Source organism: Gambusia affinis, linkage group LG23 (genome assembly GCF_019740435.1).
Source record: "Gambusia affinis linkage group LG23, SWU_Gaff_1.0, whole genome shotgun sequence".
Lineage (NCBI taxonomy): Eukaryota > Metazoa > Chordata > Actinopteri > Cyprinodontiformes > Poeciliidae > Gambusia > Gambusia affinis.
Genome location: NC_057890.1, coordinates 18846182 through 18864838, shown reverse-complemented (window position 1 = coordinate 18864838; position 18657 = coordinate 18846182). Strand labels below are relative to the sequence as shown.

General features: G+C 40.0%; 1 protein-coding gene across 7 annotated transcripts in view; it reads left to right on the top strand.

The window, feature by feature from the left end:
* Positions 1 to 18657, top strand: part of celf2 (cugbp, Elav-like family member 2) — a 480486-nt gene that overhangs the window by 214900 nt on the left and 246929 nt on the right. For all 7 annotated transcript variants that reach the window (XM_044109128.1, XM_044109104.1, XM_044109103.1 and 4 more), the window contains one exon: positions 6831 to 6942. The gene's annotated coding sequence lies outside the window, so the exon portion shown is untranslated. Of the gene's footprint in view, positions 1 to 6830; positions 6943 to 18657 lie in introns of those variants that run through there.

The window sequence follows — 18657 nt, the reverse complement described above, 5'->3', positions numbered from 1 at the left end:
GAGTGGATGTGATGTTAAACGCAGTGAGGAGCTGTCTGCCTCTTTAGGTCGGTTCACTCATTTAATTTTCATTTCATAACTTAAGAGATGAATGTAAAGCTTTGGAAAAGCTGTAAAACTCTCTGACTTCATAATGTGAATATATTTAATTAAGAATAATAACCTTTCAGTTTAAAACAGATAAAATGCAAAAAACCACAGAAAGTTTGAGATCAGATCAGAGAAGCTGGATGCTCTGCTGACAACTTTATTCATTTATTTCAATATAAAATAAAATGAACCTTAGTGACACTTTAAATACGTTCTGAAAAAAGGTTCTGAAATTAAATCCGTCTGAAACATGTAATAACATAATATGGGAACTGTAACGTCAAGCCTGATTTACGCTACATTTTGTGATTTAATTTATTATTTTTAATAAAAACTTAAAAGGCACATTAATTATGTTGATTCTGGTCTAAATAACACTGTAAAATTACTGAAGTCTGTGGTGATTTTCACTGTTCTGCTGCTTCAGTGAAACCTGAATAAAATCTGCAAATAAATTTAGATCATTTAGTCTGAAAAAAAAAAAAGATGTCCAAGAAAAACAGCAACGCCTCGACTTTCTGTCAACTCAGCTTAAAATGGAAAAAGATCTGAAATTAGAAGTTTATTGCAGAAACACAGTGGAGCATCAATGTGTTGTGTTGCAGCCTTGCACTGCAAAAATACCAAAATACCAAATATTTTTAGTCTTATTTCTGGTGCAAATATCTTAGCACACTAGAAATAAGAAAAAAAATCCTATAGAAGAAACTTTTCAGCAATATGTAGAAGTTTAAATAAATAATTCCTGAATATTGATGAAGAAGAACCAGAACAGTTTCCCATGTTATTAGTGAACCATGTTGTCATCAATATTAAGGAATTATTAATATTCCTTAAAACAAACTCCTGCGTCTTTCTGAAGTTACTTGTTTGTCTTATTTCAGTTTTATCAATAGATTATAATTTATTGATCTCAAAGTGTTGAAGTATAAATCAACCACTGATAAAAAATACATGATATTGTAAATAATGTTAATATGAATAAGAATTGATATGAAATACGTTAATCTATAAATAAATGTGTAAGTGATTCCAGAGGAATTTGGACTCTAGAGACTAAATGTTGGTGAGTTTTTGTTTTTGCTGAGTTTCAGTGAAGCTGATGTTCCTAATAAACTGTTGTTGTTCCTTTGACCGGTCCAGTTGACCGAAGCTCAGCTCAGTGACCTGCAGGAATATTTGATGCTTGTTGTCAGCGGCGCTGCGTTTCGAAGGCAGAAGAACGTTCTCCGCGTTCTCCCTGTGAACCCTGAACGGAGAACGTTCTGCAGCTCCAGGCGGTCATTTATCTGCTGCCGGCCGGCTGCATGTCGGCTCTGACCGCTGCCCTCTCCACAGTCAGCCAGCTGTGCTCTGACTGTCTGTGAATATGTTAGCATGCCAATGAAGCCGTGCAGAGCAGTTCTGCATATGTTTTCAAAGCGCACCACTCTGAAGTGAGTAGGAGGAGGAAGCGTGCCCTCAGCCTGGACCGCCTTTAGCCCAGGGGAGAAAGTGTCTCTTAAAACACAAACATGCATCTGTCCTTCTGCTGAGCGAGACGGCAGGTCAGTCTGCGAGGAGCGATGTGAGGAGGCGGAGGAAGGAGAGGCACCAGATGAAATTGAAATAGAAATCTAAGCCACTGGAAACAGAAACGGGACTCTTCATTTCGCCTTGTTGTGCAACCATGTATGTTTTGTAGCCGCCATCGCTCTGTCTTGCCGCCTGTGTCTGCGTCGCCCCGCAGCGTCCCGCCGATGATTGATACGCACCCAGAGCGCAGCGAGCTACAGAGACACAGAAAATCATGCATAAAAGATGAGCGCAGTTTATTGTGTTTTCCTGGGGGCCAGCGGAGAGCACAAGTTATGGATTTATGCTGCGTGTGATTGGACGAGAGCTCAGACCCAGGGGACGAATCCCAAGCAGGAGGGGTTGGAGGGGGGGGCCCTTCAGACCAACTGATGGTTGACCAGTGTAAAACACTTGGTGACAAGTGGCTGGAGGGAACCGCGGCCCCTGCAGACCCTTACTTTACTCAGCGCAATGGAAGCTGACATCATAATTACATTATAATAGCCCAGTTCACCTCTCAGTCAGCTGTTAGCCACCAAATGGACTGAGTGGGCCCAGTCTGCACCCTGGCGGGGGGCGTCATCTCGTTGGGTCGCACTGATTAATTGGTTTGCTGATGTGTCTGGTCACTACTTATTCAACACTGGATGCTGGTCCTCATGATGGATGCGACGCGGTTTGTTTCATGACAGTGTTTAATTGATCAATTTCTGCGGGAAACCATTAAGCTGAAATCATTCTAATGAGACATTTTGATTGGGTTCCACACAAGTGTGCTTGAATATATTTTCCTCTTGTTGTGCCGGGTTTTAGTGTCCCATTACCCTCCATATATGTTGATAATGAGCTTCTCAGTTTGCTGAGAATAAATTTGGGCCAGAAATACTGGATAATTGGAACGAGTCTTTTCACATTCATCGCTTTTAAAGAACCAAGTGACAGCTTTGATGCTAATCTTGGTCTTGATTCTGTAACAAAAACAGTAAAAATAAAACAACATAATGTGTGAAAAAAAGACAGTGGAGATTCTGTCAGAGTGCAATCCATCAATTAAAAGTTTCTGCAAGCTGATTTTAGAAATAAACACAAACTAGCGACTGGAAAAGAAGCAAATACAGAAAGGAAGATCTGTCAGATGATTCAGTAACAAGAAAACACAAAAATGTTCTTTGTCTTTGTAATAAAACATCATCCACTGAGCATGCTAATGCATCTTTAGCCTGCTAGCTGTACTGTAGCTTCATAGGTTTGTTGATTTTATAAAAAAAAAAACACAAACTACTGAATAAAAAATTAAATGTTTTATGGAGGGAATCATCACATGAAGTTACAAACTGTAAAAATAACAAACAAAAGATGTTCTGTTCATCTAAGGGTAGCATAAGCTGGTAGCATTAGCGTAGCTAGCAGCTGCTGCCAGAAGAGTCTGACCACCCAGTGGTGTCCAGTCTGGTTCTCAGGGCCCGGGGGCCTGCAGGTGTTAGGTGTGGCCCTGGTTCTGATCCAGTCGTTTAGTTTTGGAGAAATTCTCAAAATTAGAATTTCATGTCTGCAGTTTGTGCAATTATCTGATTTAAGGGCTTAATAAAGATGCTGCTTCAGAGATGTTTATTGACTAAATCGTCTTATTCTTTTAGTCTGAAATTAAAAGCAGTTAATCATAAACTTCCTGTGACCAGGAACTCCTTCCTCTGCCGTCTCCGCTCTGCAGCGCCGCTGAAGTTGTTTTGCGGCGGTGGATGATGATGATGATGATGATGATGATGATGATGGTGTTGCGTCCTCGCCAGGCGCTGCACTTATGAAAGTTTGCCTCTTGATTATGAACACTTTAGCCGTGACCCAGCGATCTCTAATCACGCCCGTGTCTCCCAGCTCGTCACTGCAGTTTAGGAGGAGATGCTGAATGTTTAGTCTCAGGTCTTCTGCCTGGTGCAACAACAAGATTTTCTGTCGTTTTCTGTCCAGATTTTCCCTCCAACAACCTTCAGGAGTCCTGGTGATCAGGATGGATGTAAAGATTGTTTCAGATCTTCCTGCTGTGTATTCAGCGCTCCCATCTGAAATCAGGGATTTTCTACGTGTTGGATCGTCTGGGAATGAGCTGAACGCAGCCTGTTGAGTCAGAAAGTGAGGTGAACATGGAGGGAAATCCAAAATACAGAAGACAAAACAACCAAAGACGCATCAGAAAGTCACAAACTGTCTCCACTGCTGCTTCCCCGTCGGCCATCTTTGTTTATGCTGAACTCACGTTGGGTCTCGAGAGATTTCAGGAGATTTCCCTCCAGATATTTGAAGGTTGTGGAGTGAAGTTGGTTTGTGGTCACACACTGTAAAACCAAACCTGTTAAAGCTAAGACTGTCTATCATCATGTCGAATCTCAGGTTTTGAAAATTGACTGATGACTTTAACATCTTGCCAGCGTTTGTTTTCCAACACAAAATGTATTTTGGATGTTTTAACCTAAATTCTTCTACATGTTGGCTATGGGTTAGGGTTAGGGTTAGGGTTAGGGTTAGGGTTAGTCTCACTGGAGCCTGCAGATTTTCCTTCCTCTCTCTAGGTCCAGAGAAATCTCCAGTAAACTTGCAGATTATTTCCCAGTATGTGAGTTAATATGGGTTTATTTACTGTTTTTAAGTACAGGAGGTTAAATTATAATTTATGCCACCAGATTTCTGTATCTAGTTACATTTACTCAATTATTATTACTTGAGTAACGTTTTTTTAAATGAACGTTTAGGAGCTGCACTTTTTACTCTTACTTGAGTAAACTTCTGATTGAAGAACAAACATGTTTTAACCAGAAATTCACCAGACTCAGACACACCTGCAGCTTTTGTTCAAATTTCATAACTTTATATTGAAATAAGATGATTTGGAAACATTGTCTTCTGCCTGACTTTATTTTTTGTTACTTTTAATTATTGCCATTTTGATCCTTAAGAATTTACAATTAACTTTATATTTTGATCTTTCTGATGATGTAATTTTTAAAAATTAAGTGATTGATAACTTGATCAGCTACTCTTACCTGAGGACAATGTTTTGTGAACTCTGCCCTCCTTTGCGTGCCTCATGTGAAGTTTTAATTTTACTGAAATACTGAAAACCATCATCATGAATAACTTTGATTTATCACATCATCTTCCATCATAAATACACCGAGGTTTGGGTTTGTATCTGGAACAAACTGGGAGATTAAAAGGGGTGTGAATACTTTTCTGGCTGCGTATTTCTGAGCGTCCTCCATGAATCGGAGCAGCGGACCGGTTCTGCTGAACAGCCTGTTATTTGCTGGTCGACTCCACAGAACAGGAGGACTGCAGAGCCGTTTAATGACATCCTCCACAAAGCAACAGATAATTAAAACTGACAACTGGAGACTGGAGGAGCTTTTGTTCGGCCTTGCTGTGTTTAACACGTTAAACAACATGCGAGCGACTTTTCCCTGAATGTTCATTACTGGATTTGATTATTTTAGAGAGGTGAAAACCAGGCAAGTGATGCTGCAGCATAATTAGTTTAATCTGTGCAGGGTTAAACCCGGATGTGATCGGACATGTTGGAGCCATTTCCTTTCATTCCAACACTAATCCTCAGTGTCTTTATCTGCTGTCCACTCCCACTCCTGACCCGAGACGGCGAGCTCATCGCCCAGAGGTCGGCCCCGAAGGCCGACCCTCAGAGGCAGATTACGCTCCGAGATTTGCAATGTTTTGTTTATTTGTTTTTGTTCAAAATTAAAAGTTTGAAGTAGTTATAACAAAGTAAGAATGTCTGCTTTCGTAACAAAACAGTCATAAAATTAAGCATGAATGAGGTTGTTATAGGGAATATTGAATGCAAGAGCAGTTGTCATACATAACATGTCTATTTGCCACCTTATGCTAAAATGTAAATTATCATCACCATAATGCATGGTGATGATGATAAATTAAGAGCCGTTTGATAATCGAAAGAACCGGTTCTTCTTTGGAAGCCGAGCTACAAGAGTCGGCTCTCTGAAACTAGCCGAAATTTCCATCACTACTAGAAATAGAGCTGCAGATAAACTATGCAGCTCTTTTTTATAATGTTGAGTTTAGCCACAAGGGGGCAGCAGATTCATTCATCTTCGTTCAAAGACGAATAAGAATCTCCTGCTCGGTGGAAGACAACACTAGGTGACGCCATCTTGGATCATCACTATCGCCGCTAGCATTGGAAGCAGAAGGAGAAAGAACAGATTTAACTTTTAGCGAAACTTCACAACGAGAAGCAGAATTGATGAAGAGTATATTAACCGATAAAGCGGAGAAGATTTTACGTTTTATGATTCAAACTTGAATTTATTGACGTTTTGATTAACGGATTTTACTGTGAGTAACTAATTTGATTACATGTTGTTAGCATGCTAACTGAGTTAGCAAGGAGTTGAATGCTGCTAAATGAGTTATTGCATACAAAACCAATCGGGATTAACTCAAAGTAAAGAATATTTAAGATAACAAAGAATTATGAATTATGTGTATACAGAAAGAAAGGAGCGGATGGATTTGTATTATTTTAATGCTTAGTCAAACTGTTATTTGTAAAGAAATGTCAATATATCCCCATCATTACCACCAGGCTGTTGTCAGGTGTGTTATTTGGGGTGAATGTCTGAACATTTGCTCAGGTAACCCAGAGTACGAGGTACTCCAGGTACTCTGGTTAACTTTACTACATACATACATACCAAACTTAGCCCTGTTATCTCCCGTCCAGAAATGGAAATCTTAATTCATGGTTTTACTTTGTCTAGTGTAGATTATTGCAATGCACTGAACATATTTTTAAGTAAGACTTCCCTAGACCTGTAGCAGTCTGTGCAGAATGTTGCTGTCAGGCTCCTGATTGTCTCTTCTAAGTTTTAAATCTGATTTTGTTTAAATTTGCCTTGTGTATTTATTATTCTGTTTGTTGAATCACGTTGGGATTTTTCTCTTCCAAAGGTGCTTTATGAATATTTCCTTTCCAGGTATATTTTGATCTGACTATGACTGTCTTTGTTTTAACATTTCATGTAATTTTTGTGTGTTTCTGTCTTTTACATCCTCTATTTTTCAGACTGATCTTTTCTCTGTGTTTAGTTTCCGTGCATCATTTCTCACCTTGACCATAGATCTGTTATTGAGTGTGTCCTTTTTGTCCTCAGATTGTGTGGGCGGTTCTGGTTCCTCTCCAAAGAGCTCCACTTCCTGTTGGACTGATCGTCAGCCTTCAGCTGAAGGTTATCGGCTGGATGAGGATGAGGAGCAGACAGAGAGGTATGTCTTTAGTTGAGCCTGCAGATTCTGGCTGCAGCGCCACACTCCAGCTGACTCTGTCAGTCGGTTATTTCTTTTTTAAACACCCTGTGAACATGTTAAAGCCGTGCGCCTGAGCGCGCTGACTGCTCAGGCATTAGCCCTGAGGAGCGGGATTTATCGGGCCTGTTGTCGCCCAGCAGAGCTGACGACTCCAGAACCTCATCCAGGAGGCGAAGGGATGTCGAAAAACCAGGAAATCACAAGTAGCACTTAAATTATCCTGTTTCATTTCTGAACTGAGGGAAGTAAAGTCTTCATTATGTGTGTGTGGCGGTGTTTTCGAGTGGGGCGAGGTTACCATAGAGACTAGGCCGGTAATCCAGCAAGCTGTGGAAGACGGGAGAGTGGGTCTGAAGTGCTCAGCTTCATGGCGGCTTCTGAAGGCGGGCTGCCTCTTAGAGCCGCAGTCTTCATTACCTGAACATCCGCTTTTGATTGGCCGTGTTTATCCTGAGTACCTCAGGTGTGTGAGGCCCCACTGGGCCCCAGGAATTCATGGCCAGCAACTCTAACTCTGTAAAGTTGTCTGAAAGAAAAAAAGAAGAGTTTACTAGATATTATTGATGGTTCTGTTCACTTTTCACCTTTGACCTTGATGGGATCACAACATGATTGAGTGTTTCCACCATTCGGGTTCTGCTGGTCACTGCATGGTCCGGCTTTCAGTTGGCTTTGGGCTTCATATTGATTGAACTGGATCAGCTGGATGTCTTTGACCTGTCTGGTGACCCCGGTGTGACCTGGGCTCTGGAGTTGGCAGGATTCTGCTTGTTTTGCTTCAGGCCGACATGGAAGATCAAGATAATCTGCTGGATGTATAGCAAATGATAAAACCAAATCAGGTCTTTAAGGTTTTTCCTTCTCAAACTCTCTTCAAATATTTATAAGAAGAGAAATTCTCTCATCAAAACCTTTTTACCAGGGAAAATTAAAATATTTTTTATGCTTATGTTCTGAGATCCAGATTAAAGTGACGACAAATATCCAGGATTATTCTCTGATTTCAAACACTTTTATTCTTCTATTTACTTTTTACTGCTTCTAAAAAGCAACAAGCACTTAAAATAAAAACACACAGCTGTTTATTGGTTTCTGTAAGATCAGGCGTACACAAAATGGCGCTGCAGACTAAAGTCACAAATCTCAGGATCTGCCCGTCACCTAGCAACCCAAGTTGAGCTCCAGCCCGTCACCTAGCAACCCAAGTTGAGCTCCAGCCCGTTACCTAGCAACCCAGGCTGAGCTCCTCCACGTTTGGTTGGTTGGTTTTACCGTTGTGTATGCAGAACTGATCAGACTAAAATCTCTTTACTTAAGAATGATTTAAAGCAAACATATTATACAGTTTATTGTTTAAATAACCAAAATTAATGGCTTAAAATATCCGTTCTAGTTAATTTACAAGGAATAATTTAGTTCAAATGGTGAGCTTAGGTGTTAAAAACCAAAGCTTCTGATTTCTAATGTAGTTGCAACTATAAATTTTGTGAAACATTGAGACAGATGGAAAACATTCATAGTTTCTTATCACCAGATTAACGGTGGTTAATATTCTCAGAATATTTCAGAGAATATTGTAGTTCTCAGAAATAACCGTCTGCTTCAGGATGTTTGGTTTTTTTAGACCTGGTTGCTTATTTCTGACACTGGATCTGGCAACGCTGCATGCGACACAAAATAAAAATAGTTTTAAGCTTGAAATAAATAGACATGCTGATGCTAATCTCTCTCCTCTCTTCAAGAAGGAAAATGACTTTTTATTTCATGTCCATTTTCTGATTTACTCTGACTTTCTACAGATGGACTTAAATCAGATTCTAACAACAATCTGGAAGACGAAGTGTAAATGAGGTTGAGCAGAAGCCAGCATGATTTTTGGTATAATGGCCAGAAATCCAACAGATGGCCATTTAACCTCAAAGTTTTCCTTGTTTTCTGTAATTATAAAAGGAATAAAAGTTACAGAGCTCTAAACATGACTCAAGACTGGAATCCTTCGTTTGGGTTCTGGGGTGTTTACATCAGCAGAACCGAGGTTAAAACGTACCAGATCATTCCTCCGCTGCCCGTCTTAAACCCACAGCCTCTGACGCTCCTGCAGACCGGGAACGGTTCCAGGTCTGAACAGGAACCGACTCCCTGCTGAAGTGGACTTCAAAGCCCCACAGGCTGCTGTTGTCAATTCATTGGTCACCATTGTGACTCTGTGGAAACGCTGCGCTTTCATCTTGACTCGCCGTCCCGTCTTTATTCACCCTCTTTCTGTCTAATACACACACATGCAAAATCAGCAGCTGAAAGCTTTTCATCGTCTGTCACACCTTCCTCCATTCCCCACCTGGTCCCACTCTGACCCATATACTCCAGCACTCTGCTTTTATCGCAACATTTCCTCTTCTGCTGCTTTACTGCAGGAAATCTTCATGGATTCAGCTTGATATTTGGAAACAAACTCTAACTTGTCCCTTTATGATGTACGTGCTGCTGCTAACGGGTTGGACTCCCTGCGGCTCCACCGCTTCCCAAAGGTCTGGGTCACATGAGAAATATCAGACCAGCGGGTTCTTAAACACTTGGACCAGCCCGTTTGGTTCCATCGACCCGGCTGCGTTTAGGTCACCTAAAACACAGGCACCAGGAAGAGAAGGAGACATTAGTGATTGCATTTGAATTTGCTGCATCGCTGTGACGTTATTGGCTCGTTCCCTGAACCTGAATCAGTTTATTGAGACGTCTTCACCACATCCAGACGTCTAAATGCACCGACTGGCGGCCATATTGGCTCCAGTGCTGTTTGTATGAAACATGTCGACAGGTGTACCTAATAAAATGGCCGGGTGTAGATATTCAACTTTATTTGGGTTCAGACATTTACAATTTAGCCTTTTTTCTTAGAGAAACTACGATCTCCATGATTTATGTCATCATCAGTGTTTTTAGCCTCAAGCTGAATTTCTTCCCAAACTGATAAACCAATTTCTGTATTTTTTCTTCATAACTTGTAACTTCATCAGGAGTGTCTGAGACAAAACGGTGATAGTTGCAGGCAATGAACACATCAGGTTGTTTTCTGGTTTGAAAGCAGTCAATAAAAGTTAATAAAAGCAGTAAAAACATTTCTGAATCCAACCTTTTGTTGGGCTTTAGGAAACTTTAGTATTTGAAGTTTGAAGGAGTCGTGTCAGTCTCTACAGTTTTAACTTTGATTAGTTTAGTTCCATAAAAAGTTTTACTCTTAATAATTTCTGTTAAAATCATCAGAAAATACTTTCCTGAGACTTCCAGGGTATTTTTTGCTGAATGAATTGAGCTTTATTTCAGTTCAATTGTAACTAATGAAACTTAAATGTGGTTCTCAGTGATGAAGCTGTTCTGACTTTGAATTTAGAGATTACTCTCCAAAATGATCAGAAGTATATTTACTGCACATTTAACAAAACCTAATGGGGAACTTTACCAACTTCAGACTAATTAACCTGCAGCCACAGGTCACTCACTGCAAAAACAAAATCCAACACAGTATTTCTGATCTAGTATTTACAGCAAATATATGAGTTCTCTTGAAATAAGACTTAACCATTCAGATATGGGAACTTGTTTTAAGTTGGAAATATTGATGAAAAATGACTCGTTCCATTGGCTGATTATTTTATTTATGTCTTGTTAGAAGTAAATTTATCTGCCGATTGACCTTGTAGTTTTTCATCAATATTAAGGAATTTCTGAACAAGTTCTTATTTTTTGCTGAATGGAAGTTGGTTTTGTATTATTTCAACCTCAGTAAGAAATCTGCTCCAGAAACCAAGAAGGGTTTTTATGGAGATTTCAACATTTTCCTGCTTTGTCCTGTTTCCATTAAACTTTCTATGCAAGTAATAAATGTAGGAGAATCGTTAAAATAACTTTTCCAGACGTTTCCATTTGACTTGGATAATAATATGAGGGTTATGGTGACAGCAGTTGTCATTTTGCATGTACAGCTCAGTTCAAGCAGGCCCTGCGGCTTTAGAGATTTAATAACCTCCTCACTCTGTCCATGTTCCAGCAATGCAGACCAATAATGCTGACAAACATTATTAGCTAAACATTGATCTGGTGGGGGAGATTTTCTTTCAGCAGTGAAGGCAAAAATATCTTTTTTTATTATTATTATTTTTTTTAAAGTACATCCAAAGAAATTGAAAAAGCTAGAATGAGTCCAGTTACAGTTTTTGATGTTCTGGGAATGAAGTTTAGATGGAGACATTTGTAGAAATGTATTTAGTTTTCCAGTTTAATGTGGGAGTTAGAAATGTCTTCATCAACCCACTGAATGTTAATCACATATTTTAAGTCACATTCATCCTTTGCTAAATCATACAAATATGTTGGAGAAAAGTTTCAACTGGACAACAGCCATCCATGGATTTCTAAAATCTGCAAATGCTTGAAAACTCCTTCTAAAAGTAGCTGCAACTTTCTATTTTAATAGTTCAGATACCAAATATACCATAATATTCACCAGTGGAAACCATCTTACCTGGACTACAGACGCTAACAGCTACAGTCTCATCTGCCGTCGTGGGGTTTAGCCAATCAGAGCAAAGGAAAATGAATGCTGCACCTTGATTGGCTACTCTTCAAACATCAGCCAATAGCGAGTCAGGCAGCATTTCAGTTATGCATTTTAACTTCTTCTTTTAGTGGAAATTTGTTTTTTAACTCTATTAATTCCTCACCTCACTTCCTGAATGTTGCGTAATGAACCAAAATAAAACTTTCTGGAGTAAGCATGTTGCCATAGCAACGCTGGTGCATCTGTTGTTTTCACTTTCAGGTTTTCACAAAATGCTCAGCAGATGTTTTAGTAAGTTTTTAAATTAAACAGTTCTACTTACTGCACATATTTACGTTACCCAGTGAGAATTAAACAGAAATCTTTTTAGCTTACAAATTTTTCTTTCATTGAAATTAACGCCTCAAAGTTTCTTGATGTTTTATTCAGTTTTTCTTCTTCCATTCCATGATTTGGATGAAGGAAAAATGAAAACATTCATTAGTTTCAGAACGCTGAAATTCCAGTAAAGTGAGAAAAATATGCACTGACAGTCATTTGTCTGTTCATTTCTGTCTCTTTTATTAAAGTGCCATCAGGCTGGCGTGAGCCTGACCCTAATTGTCTGTTTTCCTAATGTAAATGTGAGATTCTCATTAGGATAAGGTCAGCCTGATAAAATGCTAATCGCTTGAGATCATCTGAACCGTGATAAATTACGGAGAGCTGCCCTGAAATGCCATTTCTGTCCGGAGATAAAGCAGTTATTAGCTGGTCCTTTTACTCTCAGAGGAGACGGTTCAGGTTACAGAGAGGGGACCTAATGAGGCCCTGGGCCCTCCATCTGCAGCTCCCTGTTTGATAATATCTGCATCCAGTTATGGCTTTTAATTGGAGCTTTCTGCTTCCTTCCTTTGAATTTCTTTGCTTCTTGTATTTCATCAAAAAATTCCCACATAATCGATAAAACGTGTGGAAAGACGATGGTGAGGAGGTCATTTGTGTGGCGACACGCCCACCGGAGTGTAATTACGCTGCAGGACGTGGCAGCGCTGCGGCTCTGACAACTTTAATTGGTAGTTGTCGTGTGTTTCCTTGTCTTCATTAGCAGCCTCAGACTACCTGCTTCTCCCGCTCATGTTCACCAGCGCCTGGTGAAAAGGTCGTTGGATCTGCTTGATTTAATCACACGTAGTTCACCACGTCTGCCTTTGGTCCTCGGACTCGTCCATTCACAGAACCGGCTCCAGGAACATTCATTCACCCGCTGCAGATCATTTAGACTTTTTCTCTCACTGTCAGTTTTCTGTTTGAGTCTTGAACTTCCTCAGCTCAACAGTGAACAGGATCTGCTCTCTGTGGTCAAAATGAGCTTATTTATTATTGAATTAAGTTGATTTTCTTTCTTACACTGAAAAAACACAATGTTTTACCAAGTATTTTTATGTAGTTTCTGTTGCAAATATCTTAGTCCATGTAAAATAAGACAAAACAAAAAATACAAAAAACTTTCAGCAAGAAATAGGAGCCTGGTTTTAGATCAATAAATCCTTAATATTGATTTTTAAAAGTCTTAGTAACACTGGAAGTTTATTTCACTTATAAGAAGACATTTGAACTATATTGATTGATTGATTGATTGATTTGAACTAGTTTTAGTACTTTTTAAGTCGATGTTAACCCTTTAACTGCCGGTGCCCCGATTGACCCATCGACCTGCATGTGACAGTTTTTGGGGTTCAGAAATTATTGATCTAAAAGCAGCTCTTATCTTTTGCTGAAAAGCTGCTAGTCAGTTTTGTTTATTTCAAGTGTGCTGAGATAAATTCACCAGACAATAAAGACAAATACCTGGAGAGAGTTTCTGTTTTTGCAGTTCAGTTTAGTTCAAACTGCTTTACATCCTGGACTTCAGTCACCAAGTGTGAAATAAATCAAACGTTACATTTTGTCAAAATCATCAAATACAAATCAAATATGTTGATCGATGCTCCATTTATTGCTAATCAAAGGCAACTCTTTCATTCAAAGGAACTCGGTGTTTCAGCAGTTTTGCAGTTTTCTGAACGTTTGTTCCAGATTTGCTAATTTTACAGCAGCAGTAATTTTAAAATATGTTTTACTGTGAATTCTCTCTGATTCACTGATTTCTTTTTCAGGAATATTTTTACACTGCTGCGCTTTTTGCCTTTTCATGAGTTCTTGTATTGCTGCTCTTGAGTAAATGATGTTTTTATCAAACTCCGTGGATCATGTTTTATAGTTTTGCCACAAATGAAAGTTGCAGTGAAGTGCAGCTTCAGACGACCTGCAGTGTAGATTTATCTGTGTTGGGGAGAAAACGGCGCGTCTGGCTGCATGGAGTTGAGCTCTTCCAGCTCTGCTGCTGGTGAAGGAAGCCACACTAGGTAGCCAGAGAGGAGCCATGCATTATTGAGGAAGGGCTTAGGGGGGTAAGACTGGATTAGTCTGATATTAACCTCCAGAGGAAGAGACAGGGAGGAGGATGACATGATGAGGATCACCTCTGGCCATTTAAACTGCTTTAATTAAATCCTGGATGGAGAGGCCACCACTCAGCCCCGGAGAATAAGAGCAGGAATCAAATGAGGAAGAAGAAGGGGATGAAAATGAGGAAAGCTGGCATTATGGTTGGAGAGAGCGAGCGGTGAAGGGGAATAGGCGAAGAAAGATGGACGAGGAGTGGACAGGACGGCAGTGTGTGTAACGGAGCGGCTTGCAGAGCGTCCTGCTGTGATGAGGCAGACTAATGAGTTAGCCTTTCTCCGTGTGGGTCGCATGTGCGAGGCTGACAGGGACCGGAGTGAGCGGATAAATCAGCAGCAGAAATGAGATTTATAAAAACCTGATCTCCATCTCGACCTCCTGCCTCGCTCCCCGGCCAACCTGTCACCTTGTTGTCTTCATCTGCAGATCCTGGAGGGTCGACTGCAAATCAGCTCCTAATGTGTAAATATGGCCGACATGTCGGCTTTTCTTCCATCTGGACTCTGGAACAAGATCATCCAGTATCGTCTGAAACAGATCAACATGTTCAAGTTGAATCCTTAAAGAATCCACAACCCTGAAACAAAACCATGTTTAACCGGCACAATATTCTAATGTAACGCTGTAAAGGATAAAAATCAGCCAGGTTAGATTGTTGAAGTGTTTAAGTTTATTTCTTCAGATGATTGACAGTTCTCATTGATCCCATGTTGCTCATATCTGCCTGTAAACTGATGTTTATTTCAGAAACAGGAACTAATTCAAGCTGGTTAGCATGTAAATTACCCCTTCATATTTTTACATTTGTCCTGTAAAAACCAGAATATTTTTGTTAGGATTTTATGATACAAATTCTGCCATAATTAGGAATAAATATAGATAAAAATAATCAACTCCATAAATGGATATGTGCCTTTAAATGCAACTGAATTTGTATCTACAGTGCCAATGTTTGGTGAAAATTTCTCCCTTCTGCTCGACTGATATTGGGCTGAATTTAATTCAAACTGATCATCCAGTGCAGAAGTTAAACAAAGCATGAGTAAAACTATTTTAATGAAATTAAGTGAAATGAAGAGCTTTATTATTATTACTACTTACTACTTCCCCACAAATACAGTTGGTGTGTTTTTCCTCCAAGCAGACATTAAGTCCCTGCAGGACTGGAGGAACAAAGTCTTGTAGATGCATGAATCCAACATGGCCGACTCAGAAAGCATCTCCGTTTGGTGTCTTCCTCCCTCTGTGAGGAAACGCGCTGCTGGGGCCAGCCTCCAAACCAAATGAAAGCAAACTGCCTCAGCTTGAGTTTCTGAGCTTTTTCTGTCAAAAAACCAACTTATTGCTGGGCTGTTTTCTTTGAATCAGATTAAATAGTAAGATTGGGTTATTTTGTTCCCCCTGAAGCCACAGCGCTCCGTCTGAGCAGCCAGCCACCAAGCTTTTAAAGAAACGCCTTCAGTCCAACACTTTCATTACCTGGAGAGCAGGAGTCGACAAAATCAGAGGTTTTATGCTCAAATCTTGACCTGAACCTCATTCTGCCAGCAGGAGGCGCTCTGATCAGTCAGCAGTGAAGGACTGAAGCTTTTAAGAAGAGTTATTAAAATATTTTAATAAGTGAAGCCACAGGGAGGCATTTGATTAACCGCTCTCTGCCTCGCCGACTTCACCCGCACACACTTATCAGAGCTGTGTGTTTATTAGCTACACACACACACACACACACACACACACCCTGCAGCCAGGTAGGAAAAGGTAGAGATAAAGAGAGCGTCACTCCATTTACCTAGTTTTTAATAAGATAAGTGTCAAAAGTTTAATTATTAAGTAAACTTTCACAAACAAGTTTTAAATGGAGGCTTCTAGTGACTGTCACCTAAAATCAAATCATTTTTTAAGTGTTCAGACCTATGATTCAAGTTAATTGAGTTTTATGGTGTCAGGTTAAGCAGATCTAGAAAACGTCGTCCATCATGTTGTATTTAGGGATCTGAGCTGAAAACTTCTCAAAGTGATTCCTGACAACATGAAGCTCATTTTGTCTTTCCAGTCACACCTGTTGAGTCGATGCTGGTGGGTTTAATGCTGAGTGACGTAAATGAACAACCTTCAACACTTCCTGGTTCTGTCATCGAGTTTGCAGAGTGCCAACGTTCAAACGGCCGTGTCTCCATTTGTTTAGATTAGTTTTGTGTTTGACGTCATTAGAAAGTGTAGAATCCAGTGGACAAAGTTCATTTTGTAAGTTGTGAACTACAGTTCAGCTCCACTGATCCTTTTATCACTCGCTTTATCGCACGTCTGCTGGACTCTCCAGCGGAGCCGCATGTAGTGTAAATCAGAGGTTAATGAATCTGGAGGCTCTGGCTTTGACACATCTACCTCCAAAAAACGAGAGGTTTTGAAATTGGTGCATTTCTATCATGCAGATTAATATTTAAAATGTCAAATTGTGTAATTACATGGTCAATGGAAAAGCTGCTACTGTTGGGCCTTTAGACAAACACCAAGGAGTTTAGATGAGCTTCATTTATTCTCTGTTTTTGACAAAGCAACAACATATTTCAGATTTGCTTTCATTTATTTAGGGTGAAATGAGGAAAACGAGGTATTATCAGGAGGACACATTCCTGCTCCAAACAGTAGAAAGGATTCTCCAGGCTTCCTTTCTCATGTAAAGTCAAAGGAAGATGTGGGCTGTCGGGCCGCCTGTGTTCACAGCTTCATCTAGAACAACTGAAATGCATCTGTTCCATCAAACAGAATGAAAAACGCTGCTGAAACACATCCAGTCAGGGTGCTGATTTAAATATGACCCCTGCTGCAAAACCACATGTGAAAATCAAGTCAAGTGAATCCATTGCAGACTTTTAAAGCAGAACTCCACCAATTTACTGCAGCACGGCTCTCCTTCATCACCGTCAGAACGAGCAGATCATGTTTTCTCCCTGACTTCGTTTGCAACAATGCAGCTGCAGCAACTGAATCAGAGGCACTTAGAGGATGTTTGCAAAATTCAAAATCAAGTTTATCATAGTAAACAAAACACATCAGATTTTATCTTTCACATAAATGTAACTTTCTATAAAATAAAAAGATGTACAGACACAACAGTCTCTGATCATCTGTGGAGGATTTTTGTCAAAAAATGTTTCTCATTTTTATTTGCATGTTAGTAACAAAAATTACTAATGCTTTCAAAAATCCTCAGCATTGTAAAAATGCAATATCAGACCACAAACGAGTCTGACTGAAACCCAGAAAGAACAGCGGCGTGGAGAACGTTGGACGTTTTCTCTTTTAAAGATTGTCCATGAACCATCGTCGTTTCTCCTTCCCCGGCGGCCATGTTGGTTTAATCTGAACACAACATTGGTCAAGACAGGTTTTGTAAGATTCGTGTGGCATTTTGTGTTTGCTGTGTTTGATCACACAGGTATGAATAAAACCTGCTGTCTCCATCCGATCTCAGGTTTTTAAAATCCACTGAGAAGTTTAAATGTTGTGAACCAGACATTAGACTTTCTTTTGTTGTAAAATTAGTCTATTCAGTGTTTGGCAGTTTTTATTTATCTAGTGACAATAAATAATCACCTCAGTGCTGTGCAAAATAACCAGTTTATATAGAAACAGCTATTCTTTTAGACAAACTCAGATTATGTTTCTTCCTCCTCTGTAAGCATGTGGTGACAGTAGAGAGCAATATTTTCATTTTCACCCCCCTGCTCCTCGGTCAGCCTGTGCTTTGTGCTGTAACATGTTGAAATCAGACGTTCTTTCTTCCTCCTCTAATGTAACTGGTGAGCGATAGCATCCTGCTGGACACCAGCAGCAGATTGGATCTTCCAGGTCTGAGCTGGTAGCAGCAGGGCTCAAAGGTTAATAAGGTTGTTTTTAAAGATTCACTCAACTAAAACTCTGTAAACAGAGCAGCCAACAACGACTGACCCGCCTCGTCTGTCTCTGACAGCAGAGGGGTGACGGACGCAGCGTGGCGTGTTGGCACCTCTACAGAAATGCAGTGCAGCTCCAGCTTTTCCTTTCAGATGATTAAAGGAGAATCAGAGGGTGGCAGGACAGCTGAGCTCTCCATCTGAAGCTGCTAATCGAAGGCATGAACGTTTGCATTTTCCCAGGGAGGCATCGCTTTTCAATCATGGCTGCCCTGGTGAAATCATGTGCAACTTGACCAAACTAGCTCACTTCTAGTTTGGTTTGTTAGCCTTTAGAGGGTTTCTCCAACCCAACAATAGTTTTATTCATGTTTGCTGTGTTAAGCTCAGATAAAATCAACTGTCAGTGGAGAAAATAGAGCAAATATTGTGAAGTGGAAGGAAAATATCTGGTTTTTGATGAAAATCTACTCCGGAGAACATGTTGATAATTGTGTTGTTATATCTGTGTCACAAATCAAAGTGTGCAGAGAGACTAATCTGAGCTCATATATCTGAGAACAGACAATAATTTGTCATGTTTGCATTTAAATCTCACACACACTCGTTCAGTTTGTGTTCTGGCTTCGTTCCTCTGACTTCAAACTGGAGACTTCATCAAGTAGAGATGAAAAGTTTCTCTGGTCGGCTTTGGCACCATGAAGAACACAAAGTCTGTTTCAAATGCTTAATGTG